At 36.4% G+C, this 7,616-nt stretch overlaps 1 pseudogene; it reads right to left on the bottom strand.

The window, feature by feature from the left end:
• Positions 1-5,083: 5,083 nt before the first annotated feature.
• On the bottom strand, positions 5,084-5,216 carry LOC107523057 (thymosin beta-4-like; annotated as a pseudogene).
• Positions 5,217-7,616: the final 2,400 nt, after the last annotated feature.

The following is a 7,616-nucleotide window of genomic DNA, read 5'->3' as shown; positions in this document are numbered from 1 at the left end:
CTTGTACTCACTTTTCACTGAGAGATATGAGCCACCATGTCCCAAAGTATATGCAATGGGACTGGAGAATTCAACTGGTCATTTTGAGAAAACACTTATACTGCCATATATGTATATATAGTTTTTTTTGACTTAGTGTATATTCAGTTATAGCTTCCATGTGAATTATTAGGTAAAAACAGTAAACATATGATGTCAACATCTGAAGCCTGTTTCCTGGGTAGTTGTTAACATGCTGGACAGATAAGAAACTCTGAAATGCTAAGAACTTGCATAATGTGTGATGTCTACTAAATATTCAAATCATTAGTTAAATATGGAGTTGAAGAATTAGGTCTTATATCTGCTTACATACTTGGGAGTAATAATAATAATAAAGATTATATACATAAAATTCTGAACTACTTTGTGAAGGCATGTGATTTAAAAAAAAGAAGATAAACCTATGAAAAAGAAGTCTTAAGGGAAAAGGAAAAACTATCTTGTGCTCAATGTTCTTTTTGCATTCCCTCTATAAATACTGTGCCAATGACTCAAATGAATCACTGCAATAAAAAACTGGCTTTCTCAAATCACCTAGTTGCAGTGGAAATTAAAAAAAAATTTTTAGCTGGGTTCTCATATCCTAATTTTAATTCTTTGGGCAGCTCTTTCTTTGTTCATGTTCAAGTTCAATAATGGACACTTCTTAGCTTTAGGGAACTGCTCTGTTTTATTTTTCATTGAATCTAGAACTTTGAAAGTTTGAAAACCATGCCTTTTTTTTTTTTTAGCTGTAGTGGATAAGAAGAGATCACAAAATATTGCTTGTCAGAACTTTTTGCCTTACTTCGGAGGGACTGCCATATGATCCCCACATGAAGTCACAGAGGTTGTCTGAGGCAGTCTTTCTTTGCTCTTCACACTAAGTAAAGCGCTTCAGCACAGAATTCACCACTTTCTGGCTGCATAGGGGCTTTCTAATCACACCATATACACATTTATCTCACTTGACAAATTCGATACCTACAGTAAAAGTTCATAGACTAGATTATTTCTTAATTTTTACATCTATATTTTAAAGTATTTTATTTTAATGAGAGAATCTGAATGAAAGATAGATTATTGATAGATAGATAGATAGATAGATAGATAGATAGATACATACATACATTCATACATACATACATAGACAGGCAGATGTGCAGAGCACTGCTCAGCTCTGTGTTTTGCTGGTCCTTGGGACTGAAACTGGGACCTCAGAGCTTAGGGGTAAAAGACTTTTGTATAACCATTATACTATCTCCACAGGTCCTATACTTCTATTTTTATACAATAATTATTTCCCTGCAACTTAGTAGTTTAGTAGAGAGTAATAGGTAGAGAATCGGGGGAGTAATAGACTAAAGGGGAAGTCTGAGCACACACATTACCATGCACAAGGACAGGGTTCAAGCCTCTGTTGCCCACCTGTGGGAGGGTAGTGAAATAATGTTGTAAATATCTCTCTGTCTCTCTTCCTCTCTACCTCTCCTTCCCCTCTCAAATTCTCTCTGTCCTATCAGCTACAAAGAAAAATTAAAAAGGGCAAAAGAGCGACTGGGAGCAGTGGTTTCATTCTTTGGGTGCTGAGCTCCAGCACTAACCCTGGCTGCAAATAATAATGATGATAATAATAATAATCATCATCATCAGAAAGAAAGAGAAGCAATACATATAACTGAATCTTCAGGCTGAATGTAGTAACCTTTTAATAGAGTGCTGCTTTGTTTTAACTATAATATAATCACATATTGTTAACCAAATTATTCAAATATAATATATTGAACAACATTTCTTCCTACTCCCAATGCTTAAATAATTGTTTCACTACTTTTTCATGCACTAAGTATTAGGTTGTTGGAAAAGTCTTAAGACATTTTTACATAGGCAAAATATGTCATGACATTTCTGACAACATATACATTGTGAACTTAAGTTTCTGGTTGTGGGCCAGATAAAAGGCCACTTAAAAAATGTGTAAGGGATTTAGTTAGATACTGGAACACTAATATCATGAACTGCTAATGGTACATATATTTGTAAAACCAATAAAGTAAATATATAAAATTACTTTCTGAATTGAAAAATTTGAAAATTTATTTCAACATATTCAAAGTGTGAAGTGCCAACAAATAGGGAACTGTGTGTCAAACCTGGTATCAACTTCACTCTGTTTGATAAAGTAAATAAAGGAAAATAAATAAATAAATGAATAAATATATAGAAGCTTAAAAAACTAAATGTGATTTTTCTGAGTTATGGTTAATGTTATTATCAGAGACACGGATATTAGCAGTTTCACACTGTTTTATGATTCCTTACATCACTGTCACTGAATATTTCAGATGATAAATAGTGATAAGAGATTTTGAGATACTCTACTATAATTGATCATGCATATATTTAATTTTTATTATTCATAGCTTATGAAGGTCATCCTAATCAAGTCAGCTTTGAATGATCCATGCTTAAGGAGGACACTATTTTAGGACTTTGTATACTTAAAATTTACTTATATTCTAAGTAATATTCAAAATTAAAATTTGTCTATCTTACCTATCTCTACACATATACTATTGATATATGTGTATGTTATATATATACACACACACATCTAGATAGGTCTGTGTATCTAATACACACATACAACTGTATTGTCCATATCTCCAAATACAAATTTTCAATGATTAATGACAGAATAGCATAAATAGAAAGTTTATTTCTGTGGGAAAAATTCTCATGCTAAAGTAATGAAAAAGAAAGGTAAATCAAAGTATGATTTTTATTTTAAAATGTAGATACAAAACATAACTATCTTTCAAAAAAGAGATTTGTTTCTATATATATTCTAAATATTTTACATTTTTTCCATACTTTTTATTGAGGATCATTTTAAGTTTACACTTAACAGAAAAACAAAAACAGATATAGCTATTGAACTTAATGACATAATAACCTAGAAAGACAAAAATAAGAGGTCTGGTAGAGGCTCATGTGGTTTAAGTGCATGTATTGCTATGCATAAAGACTCAGGTTCAAGTCCCCATCCCCACCCGCAGGGAGAAAGCTTCACAAGGGGTGAGGCAGTGCTGCATGTGTCTCTCTGTTCCTCTTTTTCTCTCAACTTCCCCTTCCCTCTCAATTTCTCTCTGTTCTTTCAAATAAAATAAAGTTTTTTTTTAAAAAAGCAAAAATAAAATGATAGTATTGGCATGAATTTATATAATGCCTGAATTGATCATGGAACTAGATAATACATGCTTAATTCAGATCATAATTTGACCTTTTAAAGGAGAGAACACTTTTTGGTAAGGGATCAGAAAATTAATCATTTCATCTGTGTATCTCATGTCTTCAGTAATTATTCAGCTGCTATTGTTAATACCAAAACAATCAGAGACAGTAGGCACTTTAAAAAATATATTTCTAGCTAGATTTCCGGGGAAGATGGCAGACTGAGAAGCTGCTAGGCTTGAGCTCTGATCACATCTTCTGGAAACGGTTCCAGATGCCACCAGGATGCTGGCCAGGCTTCCCTGGATTGAAGACCCCACCAATGTGTCCTGGAGCTCTGCTTCCCCAGAGACCCACCCTACTAGGGAAAGAGAGAGGCAGACTGGGAGTATGGACCGACCAGTCAACGCCCATGTTCAGCAGGGAAGCAATTGCAGAAGCCAGACCTTCTACCTTCTGCAACCTTCAATGACCCTGGGTCCATGCTCCCAGAGGGATAGAGAATGGGAAAGCTATCAGGGGAGGGGGTGGGATATGAAGATTGGGTGGTGGGAATTGTGTGGAGTTATACCCCTCCTACCTTATAGTTTTGTTAATTAATCCTTTCTTAAATAAAATAAAAAAATAATAAATATATATATATTTCTAGTAAAAACAGGCAATAGTCTTGCTTTAATATAAGGTTGTAGTTTGACAATATATTTCTAAATAGTGGTGATGCTGCTTTGGTTTCTGTCCAAGAAAAATTGCTAGAGAGCATATTTATTTGAAATATTTGTCTTGCACTTTCATGCCACTCATGACTGTTAACAAACATATAGGGGACTCCTGATAGGTTACTTAATGAATGGAGGAAGAAGAAATGGAAAGTGAAGTGACACTATCAGACTTTCTCATGTGAGCAGGGATTATGGTCTGGCAAAACTGCAGGGCATCATATGGGGAAGCCATGGGGTTTATTGTACGTCAATGACTGTTTATAGATCTTTAATTTGTTCACTATAAATATTTTTTATGCCTTGGACTAGTTGTTTAACTGCTCTACTGTAGATGTTTATGCGTCAAAAGGAATTGATTAAAGTGACATATCCGTAAGTTGAGTTTAATGATGTATTATTTCTTTTAGATAAGTGAGAGGATGAAGGAAAAACAACACTTTTTTTTTCAAGTTTTAAAACTTTATTTGCATACTAAAACAATCGTGTGGGAGTCAGGCAGTGGCACAGTGGGTTAAGCGCACGTGGCGCAAAGCACAGGGACCGGCACAAGGATCCCAGTTTGAGCCCCCGGGGGAGTCGCTTCATAAGCAGTGAAGCAGGTCACCAGGTGTCTGTCTTTCTCTCTGTCTCTCTGTCTTCCCTTCCTCTCTCCATTTTTCTCTGTCCTATCCAACAACAATGACATCAATAACCACAACAGTGTTAAACAACAAGGGCAACAAAATGGAAAATAAATTTTAAAAAAATCGTGTATGCCAATAATTAAAATCAATGAGATAAAAAAGGAAAGAAAGAAAGAAAGAAAGCACTCTGATTAAACTGCATTTTATAGCCTGCAGGCCACCTTAGACCAACTTGATTTTGACTCTGGATTTCACTGTCTTCCACCCAGCTTCCTCCTCCACCAATACACAAGTTCTTTCCCTTCCCTGCCAGCCAGAGGGTACGAAAGGTAGGCCTGGCCATCTTTATCAATAGTTCCTGGATGTGAACTATTTTAACTTGATCCAACCCTTTGCATCTGACTAATTTAAGCAGCTAAAAGAAGCAGAATGAGAAGGCAATGCATGTGGAATGTACACTGTGCATATATATTCACACCTGCCTCATTATTCACCAGCTTGCTTCTCCTGTTCAGTCTTTTCATTTGAAGGTAGTGGGTTTTTTCTCTAGCATTTCTGTGTTCTTCAGTTTCGATTTATCAAGTTTCTCAGTCTCAGCGATATCAGGTTTGTCAGACATGGTTGTGGAGTATCGAGGCGCTGAAGGGAGAGAGAAGACTGAAGAAGAGGATCTACATCAGGGCAGCTAACAAGTGAGGAGAAAATGACTCTTTTCACTTGAGAATCACAATTTAATAACTGAAAGATAATAAAGTGATAGAATGGAAAGAGTGTTGACAGTAATTAAGACGTAGTTCTCTTTCTTTCAATTTCATCTTAGAGACTAATACTAAAAATAATTATTATCTTGCCCTACTCTTAACTCTGACACAATCTTCCCAGACAATATTTTTTAGTTCACCTGAATGTTAGTTAGCAAGCTCAAGCACAAATTTCTAAAGTGATGGGCCACTAGGCACACACCTAAAATAAATTCTTAGATTCTTTCCACCCTAAAATCCCTATTCTCACCTGCTTTATTCCTACTTTCTGTTTCCTGTTTATTAAACATTTTCTCCTGCTTTATATCTTACCAACAAGTTGCAGATGCTATTATGATTCAATCCTAACTACCCTGGATAGAGGACCTTACCAGTATGCCCTGGAACCTTACCTCTCCAGAGCCCTATCCCAGCAGGGAAAGATAGAAACAGGCTAGAGGTAAGGAATGACCTACCAATGTCCATGTCGAGCAGAGAAGCAATTACAGAAGCCAGAAATCCCGCTTCTGCACCCCCCAAAATAATTTTGGTCCATACTCCCAGAGGAGGAATTATTATAGTAGGGAAAGATGGCTACAGGGCTCTGAACTGCAATTCCATCGAACCCAGAGATAGAAGAGGAAAAAAAAAAAGGAAGGATATTCAGTAGTAATAGATATAGGTGTGAGTTAGGAAGGGAAGGCAGGACCATAGGGGAAAAGTGGTCAAATATGTATAAATATAGATATTTAGTTATAGAAATAATACTCAACCCATATCTGTGCCCTTGGGAGAAGTAGTGTAATTTCCAATGAAGGGAATGGAGACATAGTACTCTAGTGGAAGGGACGATGTGGCATTATACCCACTATCATAGGATTTTGTACATCAATATTAAGTTGCTATTAAAATAAAACAATAACTATGACTTCAGGATTAGAAAATAAAATAATGAAATTTAACTCTAGATTGCTTATTAGCAAATTACGACATGTATATTTGTAAGGTTTATTTACTTATCTCAACCTCTTCTGTTGAGAGGTGGAATAAAGTAATCTTCAACTTCTATCCTGTATCAGATATATATATTCAGTATCTATATAGATCACCAATACATTTATAAATATATCCAGTATATACATATATATCCAATAAATATATTCAGATTTGTAAAACTATTTCTCTTCAAGTTTGATATTTCCCCTAACCATAACATCATGACAGACACAGCTGTAAGTACCCAGATCATGTATGAATTCAATTCTTTTTATTATTCAAATTTTTATTTATTGGGTAGAGTCAGTCAAAATTTGAGAGAGTGGGAGAGAGTTGGGAGAGAGAGACCTGCAACATTGCTTCATCACTCACAAAGCTTTCCTCCTGCAGGTGGGCACTAGGGGCTCCAATCTGGGTCGTTTTGCATTGTAGCATGTATGCTCAACCAGGTGAGCCACCACCCAGCTCCCTGTGTGCATTCAATTCTAAGAATTATAAAACTTAACTATAATTAGAAAGAATTTAAATTAAGCCCCTTGGTTTTACTTTTTTTTTTCTATCTTTACTTATTTATAGAGACAGCTATAAATCAAGAGGGAAGGGAAGGAGGAAGAAGAAGGAGAGGGAGAGGGAGAGGGAGAGGGAGAGGGAGAGGGAGAGGGAGAGGGAGAGGGAGAGGGAGAGGGAGAGGGAGAGGGAGAGGGAGAGCTCCAATATTCCTTCACTCTCATAGTTTTCCCCCTACAGGTGGAGACCAGACTAAAACCTGGGTCTTTAAACATTGTAATGTGTGTCTAACTAGGTGCGCCAACACCTGGCCCCAAAGCCCTTCAGTTTGTCTGTTTTTTAGTATTCACTGCTTTTTTCATTAAAAAAATTATTTATAAAATGGAAATACTGACAAGACCATAGGATAAGAGGGGTACAGTTGCACACAATTCCTACCACCTAAACCCCATATCCCATCCCCTCCCTTGTATGCCTTCCTATTCTTTATCCCTCTGGGAGTATGGACCCAGGGTCATCATGGGGTGCAGAAGGTGGAAGGTCTGGCTTCTGTAATTGCTTCCCGGCTGAACATGAGCATTGACAGGTCCATCCATACTCACAGCTTGCCTCTCTCTTTCCCTAATGGGGCAGGGCTCTGGGGAGGTGGAGCTCTAAGACATGTTGGTTGGGTCATCTGTCCAGGGAAGTCAAGTCAAAGCCCCTCAGTTTAAAACAAACAAACAAATAAACAAACAAACAAAAAAAACCCAGAAGAATATGAGACTTGTGACATG

Source organism: Erinaceus europaeus, chromosome 14 (assembly GCF_950295315.1).
Source record: "Erinaceus europaeus chromosome 14, mEriEur2.1, whole genome shotgun sequence".
NCBI classification, from domain to species: domain Eukaryota; kingdom Metazoa; phylum Chordata; class Mammalia; order Eulipotyphla; family Erinaceidae; genus Erinaceus; species Erinaceus europaeus.
The sequence above is the reverse complement of the archived record's forward strand: the minus strand, read 5'-3'. Positions and strand labels throughout refer to the sequence as shown.